The 19,029-nt window shown below is 42.7% G+C and overlaps 1 protein-coding gene across 2 annotated transcripts in view; it reads left to right on the top strand.

Moving 5' to 3' along the window:
- Window positions 1–19,029, top strand: part of SPOCK1 (SPARC (osteonectin), cwcv and kazal like domains proteoglycan 1) — a 510,780-nt gene that overhangs the window by 43,260 nt on the left and 448,491 nt on the right. The window lies entirely within an intron of this gene.

The raw sequence follows: 19,029 nt of genomic DNA, 5'->3' as shown, positions 1-19,029 counted from the left end.
GCATAGGATCACCCTGTGTGGCCCTGGGGACCTCAGCGTGGGCTAGAGATTTGGGCAGAGTTACCTATTGCACAAAGCAGAGTGTGGTGTTGGGGAGGTAGTGACTAGTACCAGAGGCTAGTGTTCACTGAGCATTTACTATTTGCCCAGTGTTGGACTAAGCCCTCTGTATGCTTATCTCCTATATTCTCACAGCCTTCTAGTGGAGAAGGAACTATTTCACTCCAGTTTAAATGTGTAAGGAGACTGAGGCTCAGAGTATTAACTGAGTTGCCCAAGGATAGATAGCTGATGACTGCAAAGCCATGATTCAGAGCTGGGTTGTCTGTCTCCAGAGCCTTAGGTTCGTAACTATCATGCAACACCACCTCCCGTGAGGCTGGGGAAATTGCACCAGGCCTCTTGGTAGCGTCCTCCAGGCAGATCCTCTCTTCAGGTATTGGAGAGAGGGAAGCCAGGATCTTTTGCTGTTCATGTTGGTGATTGATCAGACCAGTGGCTTTTATAAGATAGGTTTCCTTTCTGCCTCTGGTGAGCCTGTTAACCACGGCAGCCTCCAGATGCTGCGAACGACATGGCTCTTGGGAAGCAAGAGCTACTAGACTGGATTTGGGGATGGCTGATCCCCTGTCAGCACCTTGGGGGGCACCATGCTCAACAGCTGCACTTGAGAAGCCTCTTCCACATGTGCCTCTGGCTTCCTCTGTCTCTGTTGCATTTGGCCTTCTTACTGATAGCACTGTCACAGCAGGGGGACACCCTCACCTCCCACACTGTGCCCATGAATAAGACAAACAGCATAGCTCTTATCTCAAGACCATGTGGGGCTGGCTGACCAAGCTTGGCTGACCTTTTTTGATAACAATACCTTGCATTTTTCTCTAAGTTTTCCTTGGTCAATCACCAAACATTTGAAAGCCTATGTCCTTGGTGCCACAGGAAGATACGATATCTCTGCTCTTGTGGAATGCGTTGTTTTGTTGAAGATGTGCCCACAGATCGTTCCACAAAGAAATGGTTGAACAGGACAATAGTCGTAAAAGGAGCCATGGAAAGCATCAGGAGGCAGTGTCCAGGTCAGTGCAGGCCTCTTGTATTCTCAGTGGAACAGGAAAAGGCCAGTCTGGTCTGGAATCTTCTTCAAGGAAGTGGGACTTTGAAAATGGCTGGATAACTTGCAGTGGAGGAGACAGAGGGGTGGCATGCGCTAGGGCCTCACAGCTGGCCTCTGGGTTCCAGGTAGAGTGTCAAGGCGGTGCTGCTGTGAAAGCCCCCATGCTAAGATGATTCTGAGCCATTGAGAGCATTTACTGAAGGAGACAGGGAAGGAGAAAGTGTCTACCATAGTCTTTCCAAAGTACATGGCACAGAACCTTAATCAATGAGAAAAATGATTGCCTGGAGAAGTATATCATATCCTCCCTTTAGATGCTCACAGTACACATTAGTTTTTTAAGGCTCTGAGAAGTCCTATAGTAAAGAAGACTATTTCATTTTCAACCTCTTGTTTCCCAAACTTATTGACTGTAAGACCCTGTAACATTTTTCTTTGGGGGCATAATTCTTATTAATATATCCAGCAGAACCAGTGGGTTTTTTTTAATCTTTAGAAATGCTAAAATCATATATTTCTGAAAGACTTTTTCCTTAAAAGCAGTTAGCTGTGAAGAGCTCTTGAGCTTAAAATTTTAGCCTCCAACTTTCCAAGGACTTAGTAACAAGGAGTCATTCTTGGCAGGTTCTGGAAAGCTCTAGTTAAAATGTTAAGTTCCTCGAGGGCAGTATTGGAGCCTTAACCTCCTCTATGTCAACCCCATAGCTTGCTGAACGCTGACCATATAGTAGCTACTCAATAATTACTTGCTAATTACTTGATTGAAGATGTTTGATAAATGCCAAAGAGTTAATTAGTTGAGGCTGGAATCAAGTACTTTCAACTTCCAGCCCGAGGCTTATTTTGCTAGCCAACAAACTCCAATGCTGAGCCCTCCAGTCTCCTGCTGTTTCCTAAAGCTACCTCAAAGTTTATTCAACTCTTTGATTAAGTTGTTGTTGTTATTGTTGTTGTTGTTGTTATTATTATTAGTTGTTGTTGTTGTTGGGTCCATCCTCTTGACTCCCTTTCTCCACATCATGGACGAAGCTGTGATGATGTGAGTGAGCAGACAACCAGATGGAGATTGTTTTATTCTGGTGGGCAGCCCTTCTACCTCCATTTTATCCCACTACACCTCATTGCTCCAGAAAAACATGCGATTTTGATCATCTCTGCTTTGTTCTGAGTGTGGGCTGTACTTTGGAAATTCCATCCTGGTGTTGAGTCTGCCAGGAGTGGGGCCGGAAGCATGCTGTTACCAGGGCTAGGTAACAGTCGTCACTCAATTTTTGAGCACAATAAACATGTGTCACCTACCCCCAAACCTTAATTACATTAGTACGTATGGATTGACTACCACAATGTACCTAGGGGTTTTCACAGCATCAATGGGAAAGATGGCCTTTTGTCAATAGGATTACAATGTAGGCTATTTATCATAAGTATCTCTGCCCAGGGTAACATGAATATAATGAAGATGTACTAATTTCTTTTCCTGTACAAATGTATTGGATTTCAGACCTATTGAAATGTGTCTTTTTGTGGCTGTTTGACACTTGAACTTGCAGCTTGCTAGTAAGCAAGAGAGGGCACTGAGCAGAATTCAAATGTCTTGGAGGAAAGTTCTTTATTTAAACCCCCACTGGGCTGCATCTGTTTCTGGGTCTGTTCTCCAACCTTGGGAATCAACAGGAAAGCATCTTCATTTTGAGTGTTTCACTCTACCTCTGCCATGGATCAGCATTTTTGTGTTCTCTTTAACTCCAGGAGTCATTTAGCAGTATTATTTATGGAAAAATTGATTGGATTTAATGAAATAGAATGAGAAGGAGTCTTTGTTGTTCTGAGTGCTTTTTGGTTAGCAATAATTCATCAGAATGAGATATGATTTTGGTTAGGGGTTTTGTGTCCTATTATGGAAACCTGTCTTCCTGGACAAATCATTAAAATAACCCGAAGCCCCCAAGACACTGCAGTTTTGCTGGTCTGGAAGATTTAGATCAACATAGGTTTTATTAACTCTTTGTGTGGTAGTTTGTAGATCTAACTGAAATCATGGAGGGCCAATATATCTGAATTGTCCATTGTGAATTTAATATAGTCAAGTACAGGGGCCAGTTAGAAACTTAACTGCTTAATGCTGCCTGGACACCATTCTGCCTCCACCCTACCATTTATTGAGTCCAACGTGAGCAGATTATGTCTGATCTCATAGCCTTCCTATAGTCTGTTCTTTTGTGTCTGGACCTGTCTTCTCTTGCCTGGCCCCTGGTTTTTGCCCTGTTAAGTCTTTCTCATCCTTTTTGTCTCAGTCTGGCTCTCTTCCTCAGGGAAGCCCTATGTGAATTCTGAGTGGATCACATTCTTTGTGCAATTTTGAACAATGTACTTCTTCCTCAAGGCACTCGTCATAACTTCAATTCAATCATAGTTTATTTCTTTAATGTCTGTTTCCCCTGCTAGATTATCAGCTTCATGAGAGCAAGGACATGTCTGTGTTCTTTAATATATTCTCAGGGCCTTTGTGCAGTGCTTGATACAGAGTAAATAAGTGTTAATGGAAAGAAGGAAAAAAAGAGTTGCAACCTCACTGTGAAGACTTTGGCTTTTCAGAATGTACTAGAGCCCTAACATGGTCTTCAATAATCCCCACCTCCTGGTACTCATGCTCTTTTGCTAGGTGGACCTGGAGACTCATTTCTGACAAATAAGGCTATGACAAAGGTATAGGATGCTACTTCTAAAATTAGGTTACAAAGAGAATGTAGTTTCTGCCTTGTGTGCCCTCTCTTGCTCTTTTGCCTGTTCTGAAGGAAGCCAGCTGCTATGCTGTAAGCTTCCTAGTGGGAGTCCCAGGCCATGTGGTAAGGAACTGAGGGAGGCTTCTCATCACCGGCCAGTGAGGAAATGAGGCCCTCAGTCCAATTGCCTGTGAGGTCCTGGATCCTGCCAACCACCATGGGAGTGAACTTGGAAGGGGATCCTCCTTCGCTTGAGCCTTCAGATGAGACCCTGGCCAATAACGTGACCACAGCCTATGAGAAACCATGAAGCAGAGGCACTCTAGATTACGCTTAGATTCCTCACTCACAGAAACTTGAGATAATACACGTTTGTTTGCTTCGTTTTTATTTTTTTGTTTGTTTTTGTTTTTAAAGTAGGCTCCGTGCCCAACATGGAGCCCATTGCGGGGTTTGAACTTGTGACCCTGAGATCATGACAGGATCTGAGATCAAGAGTCAGATGCTTAACTGACTGAGCCATGTAGGCACCCTAATGCTTGTTTTTTTAAGGCAGTAAGTTTTGGGGTAATTTGTTATACAGTCATAGATAATTAATGCACAGATCTTTCTCTCTTTGTTTATTAGACAATATTAATGATAATAATGGGAACTTAATACATGCCAGGTCTTGTACTAAACACTTAATATGTACACTTTCATCTGCTCCTTGCATTAACTCTGTGATGTATGTTCTTTTATTATCCCCAATTTTCAGATAAGAAGGCTAAGAGAGGTTGAATAACTTACTGAAGGTCTTGGCAGAGCACAGGGACTGTGATCCTGGAGCCTGTGCTAGAGGTAGAATATAACGTGGAATGGCTATAGAATGGCTATAGAATATAACATGGAATGGGCTCCTTTGTCACCTAAAGGACAGGAATCCTGACAGTATGGGTTTCTAGGACTCAGTGCAATGCCGTGTGAGACTGTTGAGTATGAGCATTTGGGCAGTGGCTCATCTTGGAGCCCGTCTCTTTAAGGAATTGGAATCAAGTCCCTTTAGGAGAGATCCAGCTGCCGCTTTATTTAGGCATGCCCTCTTAATGCCCTGTGAATTAGCATGCTTAGTGTGGAAGCCCACTCCACTTGTGTCCAAGAATAAAATCCAATCAGGAGCATAAAAGATGGTGGCTTTTGGAATAAAATGAACAGCATCTACTGTGATTACAGCTTGTTTTTTCACTTGTGCAAGATGAAATTAAATTGAGTAATTGTTTGCACATTTAACCACATGACTCTGTCTGTGGCAGATTGTGGCATTGTGAATATTTTAACCAGTGATAAAGTCTTTTAAACTTATGTTCCATTTTATTTATCTGTAGATCTAAAAATGCAACAGAACAGAATGCAGGGTGTCTAAGAGAAAAGGCTCTTGTTGTGTAAGATCACTCTGGATTTAGGTTATGAAGTTCCAAGGCCTTGTGTTGGGAACTAATTTTGTGTGCAGATTGATTCTAAGTCCTGGATTCTGGAGTTTATGTTTTTGCAGAGAAATTTGAAGACCAAGAGTCCATTGCAGTCTGTTTTTTATTTTTTTTTTTTCTCCTCGGGTGGGTTTGTGTATCTCCTGCCTCAGAATTGATTTTTGCCAACTTCTTGAATACTTTGGAGTTGCATCATATTTGCTAATTCAAACAGATTCACTTTGAGTGATGGACATATAACCAAGCATGTACAGATTGCAAATGAGCGTTGGGTATAAAACATATATTAGATGTGTTACTATTTGAAATGTTGCTTCAGATAAGACCTTATATTCTGGAAACATACCTCTGTGTCTTTTAGTGAAAACCTCTGACAGTGCAGTAGAACTTTTCCAGATAAACACAAATCAAGTTTGTCTCTTTATGAAAAGATCATTTATAATTTGTCAAAAGTGTAAGCTTGTACATCGGTCTTCATGTTGTTATGAGAAGGAATTTGGATGGAACTTGCATTTTATATTCCAAGGCTCTGCTTTGCCCACAGTGCTCGGCTGTCATGATTTGAATCTGTTTTCGGCTGTCATGATTTTGGCAGCCATTTGACGTTGGGGTTGCTTTCTAGTCTTCCTGAGATCACAAGTGAATTAAATAAGCAGGTTTAATTGGGTAGTCTCTTCAACTCTCTAAGTGTGGAGAGTTACGTTTATTTATATTAGTAACTTATATTTTCTTCATGGAAGTAGTTTATGAATGTAATCAAAATTGATGGCCTGGGTGCTTTTTAGTTAAACCTTCCCATTCAGTCATGAATCCTGGATTTTGGTATTACCTGGTATCTTCCCTTTTTCCACTGACTTCCATAGTAGCACTATTCTATCATCGTTTTCTGACATGGTCTCCCTGCTATCTGTGGCTCTTTTTGTTTATGTCCTTGTCTTCCTCCCAACCTTTCACTGTTGGTGATGCCTTAGGGCTCTGTCCTCAGGCCTTTTGTCGCTTTGTTAATCTCTCCTGCATAATGTCATTCAGCAGGAAAGTCTTCATAACCACATATATCTCACACTCTGAATATGTATCTCCAGCTCAGATCGAAGATTCAAGACACTGATGATCCAGTTGCACAGTGACATTTCCACTTGGATCGTCTCTCTCTGATGCAGTTCAAACTCACTCTGTATAAACCAGAGTTCGTGTTCCTCCACTTCTTGTCATTGTGGGTGATATTGCCATTCATCCAGTCACCCAGGTCTGTGGGCTGCTATTATCCTTGGATCTTCCCCACCACATACCTAAGCCTGCCCATCTTACCTCCTACGCCTTCAAAGCATCTTTCCTTCCCTGGCTTCTTGTCAGTCTCCTACTTTAGCCCCCCCAACCCCACTCTCCAGTTTCTTTCCACATCATCTTTGAGCCACCTTCTATCTTGCTTCCAGCTCTGTATTTCTGAAACCTAAATCTGGTTTGGTCATGTCCCTCCTTAAAATGTTTCAGTGGCTCCTCATTGTCCTCACAATCAAGTCCAAATTCTTATGTAGGCCATGAGTCTTCTCTGCGATTTGGTTCTGCTCCTGCCTTTAACCTCATTCTTTGTCATTCTCTGAATTGTACCCCACATGAGGTAACTGGTAGTTTCCCAGACCTGATAGCTCATTTCTTGCCAGGGTGCTTTGAGCATATGGTCTTCATTTAACCTAGTGGTTTTCAGCTTTTTCCTTCCAGGGGACACTTGGCAATGTCTGAAGACATTTTTGGTTATCCCACCAGAAAGCAGTTGCTACTGGCATCTAGTGGGGAGAGGCCAGGGATGCTGATCAACTTCCTACAAAGCATAGGGTAGCCCCACAGTGAGGAATTATGTAGCCCCAAAGGTCAAGTAGGATGAGGTTGAGAAACAAGACTCAACCACTTGGCAAATTCTTTTTGTCCCAGGTCAAGCACAGTCAGTCTTTTAAGCCTTTGACTAGCTCTGTGACTTTTGGCAAGTGACATAACTTGTCTGTGTCTCAATTTCCTCCTCTGTAAAATGCAAGTTATAATAATTCTCCATCATGTAGATGTTGTGAGGATTAAATGAATGAAGAGTATGTTAAAACAGTGTGTGGGGCATAGTAATTGCTCAATAAATGTTACCTGCTGATATCATTTTCATCGTCATCATTATTATGTGATCTCTCTTTAAATTTTTTCTTTTTGACCTATTCAAGCAGAGTTGATCTCTCCTTCTTTATGTCACATGTAGACTGGTGAGCACCTTGAGGAAATGATCTGTGACTTGTTCATTGCTATGTCTCAGTGCCTGGCATAAATTAGACATGTAATGAATGTTTGCTGAATGAATGAATGATTTAATTTGCATATATTTTTATGTTATAAATTCACTGTTCTCGACTGATGCAAAAATCAACAAAATGTTAGCTCTATTAAGCAGGAGCTTCATAAATGTTAGCTATCACTGTTAATATATATAATTATTAATGTAATTTATAGTTATATAACATATAGTAACATTGCTGATCGCATTTTTAATTTTCAAGCCATTTTTACTTTGCAATGTTTTGATGTTACCATTCCAATTATAAGTGAATTTTCCCCATGAGAGTCTTTGATCTCACATGGCAGATGTCCACAGGGTGCCGGAGAGCCCCTTTCCCCTGCTTTGATGGGAGTATTGGGTAAGGGGGTTGTTTGTTGCCTGGCTGAACTGTTGGGATGCTAGGCTCTAGAAAGCTTGAGTGGAGGTTCAGGGTTTGAGTAGAGTTTTACCACACTGTGGAGCTCATGACATGGGAAATCTTCTAACTCGACCTTAGAGAGTCCTCTGGGTCTTCTGTTATAGGCAGAACTTCAGGCCGGGCACACATTTGCTGTCATGGTTCTCTACCTGGCACATCTTTTCTCAGCCTGGAAAATTCCTATTCATGCTTCATGGCTTGGTTCAGTGTCCAGTTACAGATTCAGCCAGTTCTTTGTGCATCTGCTATGTGTTAGGACCTATTGTAGACCCCGAGGAAGCAATAGTGAACAAAAGAGGCCAAGTTCTTGGCTACGTGCAGCTAGTATTCTGGTGAAGGAGTAGGCAGCAAGCAAGTGGACACATCAGAACATTTCAGAGAGTCATGACTGCTTTAAAGACAGGGTGATGTGATAGAGCGGTGGAGGGAAGTCTCATTAGCTGGTGATCAGGGAAGCCTTTTGGGGAAAGAACATGGAGCTAGCTAGCTATGGGGAGATGTAGGCATAGAACTTGTCAAGCCAAAGGATCAGCAAATGCAAAGGCCTTGACACTTCAATGAACTTGCTGTTCTTAGTGAAGTTTTCTCTATCTCTTTGGTGTTTTGGGTTTTGTATTTGGCTCTTAAGCTGCTTGGTTCATCTCGCTGAAATATTGTTAAGCACACTGCATTGTAAGTTAGATGTGGACATGTTGCTTTCCATCCCTCCTCCTTTGTGGACTCTTAAACTTTCAAGAATATTGTATCTGAAATGAGAGCAATTAGCAGCAACAGTTAACACATATTAAGCACTTGCTTTTCAATTGTAACCATTCTTCTAAGTGCTTTGCAGGTATTTTCTCATTTAATACAGTAGCTTTGTGAGGTCGGCACCACTACGATCCTCATTTTTCAGATGAGGAAACTCAGGCTCAGCCTAAGTAACTTGCCCTGGTATACAGCTAGGAAGCGGCTGAGCCGGGGTTCTGAGGCAGGCAGTCTGACCACAAATCTGCCCCTTGTCCCTCCAGCTTCCAGTGCTTGTGGCTCACAAGAATGGGTCTGACATGAGGAGGCCTTTGTCACCCAAGGGTGCGTGAGCTGTAGTCTTGTGTGCATCAAGCCACAGAGGCTCCAACAATCTCACTGGGTAGAGGAAGTAGGCTCTGACTGCTGCCAGAGGAACAGGAGGTCACAGTGGACATGGCTGCTGCCTTCTGGGCCTTTCTGCATCCTGGTTGTTTAGAAGAAATGAGCCATTGGAGGAATGAACCACTGGAGGAAGGTTTAAAACAACAAATTCCACCAATGAAAAATAAGAGAAACCAAAGTCTTCTGTGAGTGCTCAGGGCTAGCCTAGATATGAAGCTCCTGGTGCCCTAGCATAGGGGGCTGAGTGCAGGGCCCCATAGGACTTCCCACATCCCCTTGCCTCTGCTTTAAGGAAGAGCAGCCCCGGCGGGGGCTCATCACCTCAGCAGGCCAAGAGTGTTGCTTCTCATTCTCCCCCCATGTCTCTGAACCTCCATTTCATTTCTTCATCTGCAAAATGCTGATGATGCCAGCAATGGCCTCATGGGGAGTTTGAGAATCATGGGAGACCATGGGATGTGAAAGTGCTTTGTGCGTGATCAAGAGCTATAGAAAACGGTAGTAGTTTTTATTATTAGATCACAGAGAGGTTTGCAGGAAGAGGTTTCTGAATTATTTGAGGGTTACATTTATTGTCTCTCTGCCTTGTTAGTCCCAGTAAGTGAGCCTTGGCTCCGTTTTGCTGTTTCCAGGTTAGGATGAAATTTTCTTAAAAGGCAGCTCTGCTTTTCCTAAAGCCTCATTAGAGCCCGGACTCCAGGCAGAACAAAGATGCGGGCACGAGAGCATGCCGTGACTTACATGACTTATAGCCTAGGCATCCCAGGATCTCCTACTTCAGTGGTGGGGAATGACTGACATCTTACCCCTCACTTGCCTGCCCTTAACTCCACAGTTAGGGAAGTTTTATTACCAACAAGGTGGTATTTCAAGGGACTGTCCCCTAGAAGCCACTTCATTAATGAAGGCATTTCTAGAAGTTTCTTTCCTCACTGACTGTGTATTTAGCAAGTTCCCTGCTGCTTTTCCCTGTTTGATGTGAACACATACAATGCCCAGCTGCTAACATTTTAGATGCAGATGGTTTAAAGGAAATGAGAAACTCTCTGGCTCTAGTCTCTTTAAGATCTATATTACAATCTAAAACAGGTTTCCTACTCAGGGAGGTGAAATTTCATGGATCCTCAAGGCATGGGTTGATGAATTATTTCACTTATGTGACAAATATTTGTTAACCACCACCATGTGCCAGGCACTTTTCAGACACTGGAGAGACACAAGTGAACAAGACTTGTTCACTTTAGACATTGCATTGTGATAGGGACAGACCACACACCAAACACTTAGGTAAGTTACAGTTTCTGATAGAGCTAAGTGCAAATAAGAAGATGGGGCAGTTGGGTCAGGTGGGGGAGTCAGTGAAATAGGTGAAGTAGACTGAGAGGTAAAACTGCTCCAGTTATAGGATAAATAAGTTACAGGGATGAGAAGTACAGCCTAGGGAATGTAATCAATAATATTGTAATAATGGTGCATGGGGACAGATGGTAACCGCACTTCCTGTGGCAAACCTTTCATAATGTATATTAATGGAAAATCATTATGTTGTGCACCTGAAAGGAATATAGCATTGTACAGCAACTGTACTTCCATAATGACAATTTAAATTTTTTTTTTAACGTTTATTTATTTTTGAGACAGAGAGAGACACAGCATGAACGGGGGAGGGGCAGAGAGAGAGGGAGACACAGAATCGGAAGCAAGCTCCAGGCTCTGAGCCATCAGCCCAGAGCCCGACGCGGGGCTCGAACTCACGGACCGCGAGATCGTGACCTGAGCCGAAGTTGGACCCTCAACCGACTGAGCCACCCAGGCACCCCATAATGACAATTTAAAAAAAGATGACATGAAGTGGTGATGTGGTAGATGTGCAGGTGAGGTGTACCTCTTCGGTGGGCACAAAACTTTGGTCCATAAGGCCTTCCTAAAAGGGATGAATGTGAGTGGAGGCAGCTGACTTAAGACCTGGGGGAAGGGCATGCTAGGTGGAGGGAACAGCAAGTGTGGAGCCCAGAGGTGAGAATGAATGTGGCACATTTGAGTGATGAAAAGAAATGTGCCTGGAGTATATCAAGTGTGCAGACATGTGGTGAAATTGTCAGGCAGGGCTTTGAAGATCATGCAGGACCTCTTAGCCAGTATAAGGGATTGCATTTTATTAGAAATGCATGAATTTCTAATGATGAATTTTGCGTCAAGTTCAAGTAGAACAGGTAGAAACCCACAGGGTGAACTTGCCTAGAGAGTCTTTGTGGCCCCGTGTTACCTGCCTCTGTAGTGGACACAGTCGTCATTGTCCTTTCTGTGTGTACAGGATCTGCCTGGACCCTTAGTGGGCTGGCCGAATGGACAAGCTGACTTTGTCTTCTGTAGGGTTGGGGCACAGGAGCAGGGGCAGAGAGTAGCTGCTGAGCTCTATTTCTTGGCTCCTCTCTGTCCCCTAAGTACAGTAGACAGGTTGATTCTTGACTTGTCCTTGACCTGGAAGATTCTCTCTAGGGGTCTTGCATTGTATGGGCTCAGTCCCCTTCTGGGAACATGATTAATCAGACAGGGCAGGAGGTTCAGAAGAATCATAGTCCTTAACCTTCTCAGTCCTGCAAGTGCAGGAGCCAGGCATCCAGGGCTTCTGGAGCCTTCACCCATTTTCCAGTATAGGCTTCCCATACCCCAGACCATCTTGCAGGCTGCTCTGTATTTACCTTCTATATTGTCTTTAAGTGTACCTGCATTGGTGCTTTCAAAGACTGCCTGCTGTTGATGAATTAGAGCCAACTTCTTAGCCTGACTTTCAAGACCCTTTACAATTTAATCCTACTAACTGCCCCATCCTTCTCATCCTCCTACACAAATTCTCTCCTATACTGGGCTTGTTGACTTGCAGTCTCTACAAACTGCCTATACTTTCTGCCTCATGCTGGGGCGCCTGGGTGGCTCAGTCGGTTGAGCGGCCGACTTCGGCTCAGGTCATGATCTTGCGGTCCGTGAGTTCGAGCCCCGCGTCGGGCTCTGTGCTGACAGCTCAGAGCCTGGAGCCTGTTTCAGATTCTGTGTCTCCCTCTCTCTGACCCTCCCCTGTTCATGCTCTGTCTCTCCCTGTCTCAAAAATAAATAAAATGTTAAAACAACAACAACAACAACAACAAAAAAACTTACTTTCTGCCTCATGCATTCATGCTTGCCAAGCCCCCCTCCTAGCATACCTTTCCATTGTCCTAATACCCCAGGTGCACCTTGAACTTCAATTTCTAAACCTGCCCCTCCAGGAAGACTTTCTGGATTGCTTTAGTTCCCAAAAATATAGTGTATCCCTATGAATGGCACAAGTGCTTACAGTTTTCCCTTGTAATAACTCACCTTGTCGTTATTTTTCCTTTGTCTCCCCCAGTATACCGTCAGCTCCTGAAGGGAGCAGGTGCCTTGTTGTTGATGTTGATAAAAACCTCAGAGGTGGTAAGAATCAATAAGCTGGAAACCGTACACATCTTCAGGTCAGGGTGGAATTATATTCCAGATGAACCAGTCCAGAAAAAGGATACAGCACCAGTTAAACTACTAGGCAGCCTTTGTCAGCTCTATAGATAGTTCCCCAAAGGAGTCACTTGCTGAAATGTCTCCTCAGAACTCCATCTGTTAGGAATGATGTTTTATTTTACCCTTGGCCTTGAATTGGCTTCTGTCCCTGTGTAGCATGCAAGGGTAACTTGCTCTTGGGACTACCTCTTCACCAGTGGGAACCACCACCCCTGCCCCCCGCCCCAAAGCTTTGGGGTTGGAGGTGCCCTGTTTTATCTGAGAAGGAAAGTCAGTTTTAGGGATTGTTGGGCTTGGTTGGGCAACAAGACAGTTGCTTCGGGCATTTATTTGAAAAATGTTTTTGTCTCAGACCTCAAGGAGTTTCCTTTGCCCTTGAATTCAGTAATGAGTCTTGTTTTAGTTCCTAGGAAACTGCATGACCTATACATCCACACCCACTCACTTTGAGTAAGAGGAGGGCCCTGCTTGTTCAACAGGCGGTCCCCAGCATGCTCGTTCAACACAGGGCTCTGAACCCGGGCTGCCTGCTCAGGGCTGCTCACCTACTCTTAATTGTGTATGCACCTTTACTGAGAAAACCATGAGGGGTACACACTCTTTCCACCTTGTGTGTTTTCTGTTTCCCTGTTGATAAACGGCATTTCAAATAAGCCTAGCCAAGTTGGTGGTCTACCCTTAGGGGCTCAGAAGATGGTAAAACCATCCAAATCAGCTTCCTCTCATATTCATTTTGGCACGTGTTCTTATAGTATGTGGGCTAATTGGTGTATTTTTGTTTGGTGGTCAAGTGCTTCCTTTGTATGTACAGATTACATACTTTTTCTCAAAGGGACAATATTATGAACTCGGGAAAGATAGATTTTTGGTAAAAGTGAAGAATCAAGAAAGGGAACTCTTACCTCAGGAGAAATTTAGATGAAAGAAAAAAATATTTGAAGAACAGAAACGCTTCCTAAATTTCATAGCACAAATTCTTACCATAAAAACTTGACTGAAGGCCAGACTCACTGACTGTTTCAAGAAGGGCTTATTTTGCAAAGTTAAGGCATCCACAGCTAAAAGATATTGCCCAGGCAATACTTAATGTTTTCTGTTCTCTAAAAAATGGTTTCTCTTATTACAAAGTAATATATATTTGTTGTAGGGAATTTAGGAAGTACAGGTTTCTAACCCCTCACCCCCACCCCCGCCCCCCACAGCTCTTCCAGGGTGATTAAGAGAACGTGATCTGGGAGCCATTTTTGGAAATGATGACCAAGGCTTGTGGCTTCTTCATGAATGTTTTGCTGGTCCAGTGCATATGTCTCAAACCTACAGTCAAGTGTGTCTTATTGAGGTCCTTCAGCAGGTGCAGGTCACCCAGGGCTGTTCCCTCTGATATGTACTGCTCTGACCTATCAGTGAGAGTTGAGCCCAGTCTAGAATGAGGAATCACTGCAGTGATGATGCTGAGTCCCCAAAGAAACCATCTCTCTTTAGAAGACACGTCAGCATTTCTCTAATTACCTGCCTATATTTCTTGGCATTGCATACACCACCACTGTTTTCTTTATTTTCAGTAACCACTGAACAGAAGTGAGTCATTTCTGTGGATTTTCTCATCTTGTGTCCTTTGGTTGTATTCCTCACATGCGGCTCTCCCTTGGTTTCGAACTGAAGGAGATTTATCTTGTTTGAGGAAGAAATTCCTCTCTTTGTTTCTCTGGGATAGTTTGAAAAGGCAACACATTTTTGTTGAAATAAAAGGGATGTGGTGATTCTGAGTGTGTGCTTTTAAATCTTTGCATCTCCAGTGTCTTCCACACTAGCACAGACTAGGTACTCACACTCAAAAGTTGGCTAATTAAATTGCTGAATTAAGTGCTCACACATCCTTGTTGGGGTTTCAGCCCTGCATAACTCCAGGGATACCTTTCATATGCCTTGTACTGCCTGTGTGACTGACTGCGGCAACTTTGTCAGAAGGAATAGTCATTCCAGGGTATGAGATTGAGTAGCTTTTTGATTCTTGGTATGGTTTTAACAATCTCTGTGAGTGACATTGAGTTGGAATGCCAGGAACTGCTCATACGCTCCCAGTGTCCTGCACTGACATGACTCGTTTGTCTCCTTGAGCCTAGGAATGTTGTATTCTGCTCAAGCTCATTCTGCATGGATAGACTTTATCTAAATTCCAATCCATGCCAGCACTGTTTCCACTTCATATCATTCTGCTCTAACCCATTCATGTCTATTTTCTCTTTGATCTCCTTCTGAAAAATTCATGAGGACCTCTGCAGGTATCTGCTCATGTGTGGGTTTTTGCTCAGAATCAGCCATATGTGAAACTCCTCCTGGATAGTGAAGCCTCATCTTACCTAGTGATTTCCCCATCGATGAGTTGCTCTCAAATTTCAATTTCCTCTCTCCTGGATATCAAGCTAAACTGAGAAGCCCTAGACCATTAAGTGGGATGAGTACTGGAAGACACTGTGACTAAACTACTTGCAGACTTGTTTCATATTTATTGAATGGTTTCTTGAAACAAAGGTTAATATACCCACTAGCAGATGTGCAGTAGTTGGTAGTGTGTGTTAACAATGAATTTCTTCTGTAGCTGTCAGGCTCTATTATATTGAAACAACATATTTGGGAACATGATGATAGTCTCATAGATAAAATTTATACAAATTTCCCATTGAATTTAAGTGGCCAGTTATTGTTTGGGTCTACCATGGTATCCATTCCAGACTTCTGTTTTAGGCCCTAGAGATCATCATTTTACTGGTTATGGATTTTTTTGCCCCCATCATTGATTATTATCTCCTTGAGGACAAAAAGAGTCTATTTTGATACCATTGCCGGTAGTGATAATTATGCCACAACATTATTCTGTTCAATAAAATTTGTGATTGAATAAATTCATCAGAAGTCTTAAGCTGGTTAGAATTTGGGTGATTGGATATGAAGATACCATCAGAATCAGGGGCTACTGAGATTCTTGAGCATTTCATACAGCTGGAGAATCAGAGGGAAGGTTTAAGGGGCACACTGTATCTCAATTTACCAGAAGGAGAGAAGAAATCATTCTATTAGTAAATACTAAAAGTTGTACAAGCAGCTACATAAATTGTGATGCATGAATTACTGTGTTATGTTAGTTTTATAGTACTGTAAAATCATATTTTTCCCTCCTATCAAAAGAAGAGCTTTGAATGCTGGATTGGGCAGTCTTATCTGATGCCAGTCTTACCTCCTGATAAATGGTAAGAGTGTCTGAAGATTCAAAGAAGCAACTGAGTACCAGAGAGCAGTGATGATCAAAGACCATGCATAGCTACCAAGGTTTCCCAGGCCTAGCCTGTGGCCTGTCATGTGACTGGTATGGTGTATTAAATTGGACTGGGAAAATAAATTAGTACCAGAGTTCTTTTTTTTAATTTTTTTTAATGTTTTATTTATTTTTAAGACAGAGAGAGACAGAGCATGAGTGGGGATGTGACAGAGAGAGAGGGAGACACAGAATCTGAAGCAGGCTCCAGGCTTTGAGCTGTCAGCACAGAGCCCGATGCGGGGCTCGAACTCAGGAACTGTGAGATCATGACCTGGGTGAAGTCAGACGCTCAACCGACTGAGCCACCTGGGTGCCCCAGTACCTGAATTCTAAGCCATAAGGAGTTGGTGGCTGGCAGGAAGGAGAGAGCTCATGCTAAGTGCAGATCCTGAAATATCTCAGATTTTGGGTTTGCAGGCCCCAGAGACCAGGAGCAACCTATTGTGGACCACATCAGCACACACCCATGGAAAAGTGGTTTCTACCATTCAAGACATCTCAGGACTATGACTTTGGCCACTGTTTCTTTAGTATTATCCTTATTTAGGCTCCATAAAGCAGTTGTTCCTCCCATAAACCGTTAGTCCAGCGTGGCCCCGTCTCCTAGGAGACATGCTGGATATTCTGAGAGCAACTAGCTTGGTTTGATTCAGGCAGCCTGGTGTCTGTAGTGCTGCCCTGGAGACAAAACCATCTGTAAGGAAGGACCCTTCCTTCTTGGTAAGTTATGGGGGGACTCTGGACAAGTCCCTTCACCTCTTCTAGTATCATATGACTCTCATTTGGAGAAAGTAACTTCTTTATTGTCCTTAAAGTGATACCTGTCAGTAGACCCAGGTCTTTTCAGGAAAGTTGCTCTGGAATATGATAGTGAAGCAGTGCTATTATGATGAAAAATGAGTACATTCTCTTATGTAGGGTACAAAGTCTATTGTTAACACTTCAAAATTTGGCTTCGTTTCCTCTCAATTCCTAGCTGAGTGAACTCATTATCCAAAGATTTGAGAATTGAACATGCATCTGAAGAAGCCCTTTAAGACAGTGTGTATCTGATTTGGTGCTTAATTTGGAAAAAAGAGTCCATTTACTCATATATTATTTTCTCTGGGTTAAAAAAGAGAAACAGATAGAGTTCTGCTTTATCTTTAAGTGTTCCAAATTATGTGTGACAGCTTTTCAAAAAGCTGGTATCTAAAGGCAAAAAATACATTCTTTACATATATATGATTTGACAGAATCCTTGGCCCAGGATTGAGAAGATCTGTCATTTATTGCTGTAATTCAGCATTTGTGATTAATTGTTCCAGAGCCTTCATTGTACTTTGCCAAAACAAAATTAAGGGAAAACAACATTCTCATCATGCAAATCACTTAACTTTCATGTTTATTAATGCTTCCATGAGGAATCAATATCCACTTTTCACTGAGAGTACTAATCACTGTGAACCCCTCTCAAACATTTCTGGGAGAAATCATTGTGACTTTTTTCTAGGGAACTCAGCTCATGACCCCAGAAAGCCATATCACTTTGTGCCCCTCCCCACATCAGCAGACTGCTGAGGTGCTGGTGTGGATTTATAGGGACTCTATTGGTCATGTAAAAGAGATTTTAGGGGCACCTGGGTAGCTCAGTCAGTTAGGCATCTGACTCTTGATTTCACTTCACACATTTCATGGGTTCAATCCCCGCATTGGGCTCTGCGCTGACAGTGTGGAGTCTGCCTGGGATTCTCTCTGACCCTCTCTCTCTGCCCTTCCTCTGCTTGTGTGCCTATGCATTCTCTCTCTCTCTTTCAAAATAAGTAAACATAAAAAAGGAAATTTTAAATGCTTCTTCATGTGATTGTTATTGAATCACATCTGAGCAACAGGTCAGTGATCCTCTAAATGTGTATTCCATTCTTTGGGGTATTTTGGAGGGCTTTTGTAGTTGACTCAGAGTCCACCCTGGTGGTGTCAGAGTTGGGATAGGAACAACTGCTCTCTTAGACTTTCTCTTCATTGCTAAGTTGTCATCAACACTCATTCAGGCCAAGGTTTTGCTTATCAGATAAGCCAGCCTGAAGTTGTGCAGACTGGATCATAGTAATAGAAACAAAATGATCCTACTTTTTTTCTGTCAAGACTTATCTTCCCTCTTCTCACCTGCTCTTTCCTTGAGTACAGTGGATGGACTGAGAGATTTTGTGTTTCTTACATTTTTTCCCTTGATCCCAGTTAATGTCTGTCTTCTCTTCTTGCCTATGACATCTTTGTGCACCAAGGATATCAATATTTGCCATGGGGGGGCGTGGTATATGTTTGTGTCAATCTGTACACAAACAGCTAAATTTAGTTTGAAAAAGTGAAACCCAGGGGGTCAGTGGATGCCACCACAGTCAAAATAGACTTCTAAGACTTTGATTTTTTTGTTGACATTCTGTTGCCTCCCTGCCTCTCACCCCATGTTGTCTCCCAACAAAACAAGGCAAAATAAAACACAATGACATCTTGATTTCCTCTCTACTCCCTAATTACATCATTGCTGTGATGTAGATGTCTTTGGTGCAGTAGCAACATTTCTCAGTAATGCTGCCCTGAACTGTCCACGGTGCTGATAAATCAGCTTACTATAAACTAATCTTGAGCAAGAACATGGCTTCACATGGAATGAAACCTTTTGCTCCTTGAATTTACAAGCTTTCGATTCCCATGGCTAGGTTTTGTCATACCGAAAGAAGTAGAGAATTGAAGACAGATATTTTTACCGGTTTTAGCTTTCAGTACAATGATATTTTGGGCCCAAGTTCTCTTGGTCTTAGATATTGGGAGAGTTTTTTTTATTTGTGGGCTGTTTTTGGTAGATATAGCTCTTGTTTTCATTTTTCCTTTCTTGTAGCTACCCCAGAGGATCACAGAGAGCACACAGGGAATTGACAATTATTTTTAATGAGAGGTGTATGTGAAGCGGCTTCTCATTCTGAATTCCCTGCACTGCTTTTTAGTGGAATCAGGGGGTTTGGGATGTGTTTGT

Source organism: Panthera tigris, chromosome A1, assembly GCF_018350195.1.
Source record: "Panthera tigris isolate Pti1 chromosome A1, P.tigris_Pti1_mat1.1, whole genome shotgun sequence".
Taxonomy (NCBI): Eukaryota; Metazoa; Chordata; class Mammalia; order Carnivora; family Felidae; genus Panthera; species Panthera tigris.
This window is presented reverse-complemented; position numbering and strand designations above follow the sequence as displayed.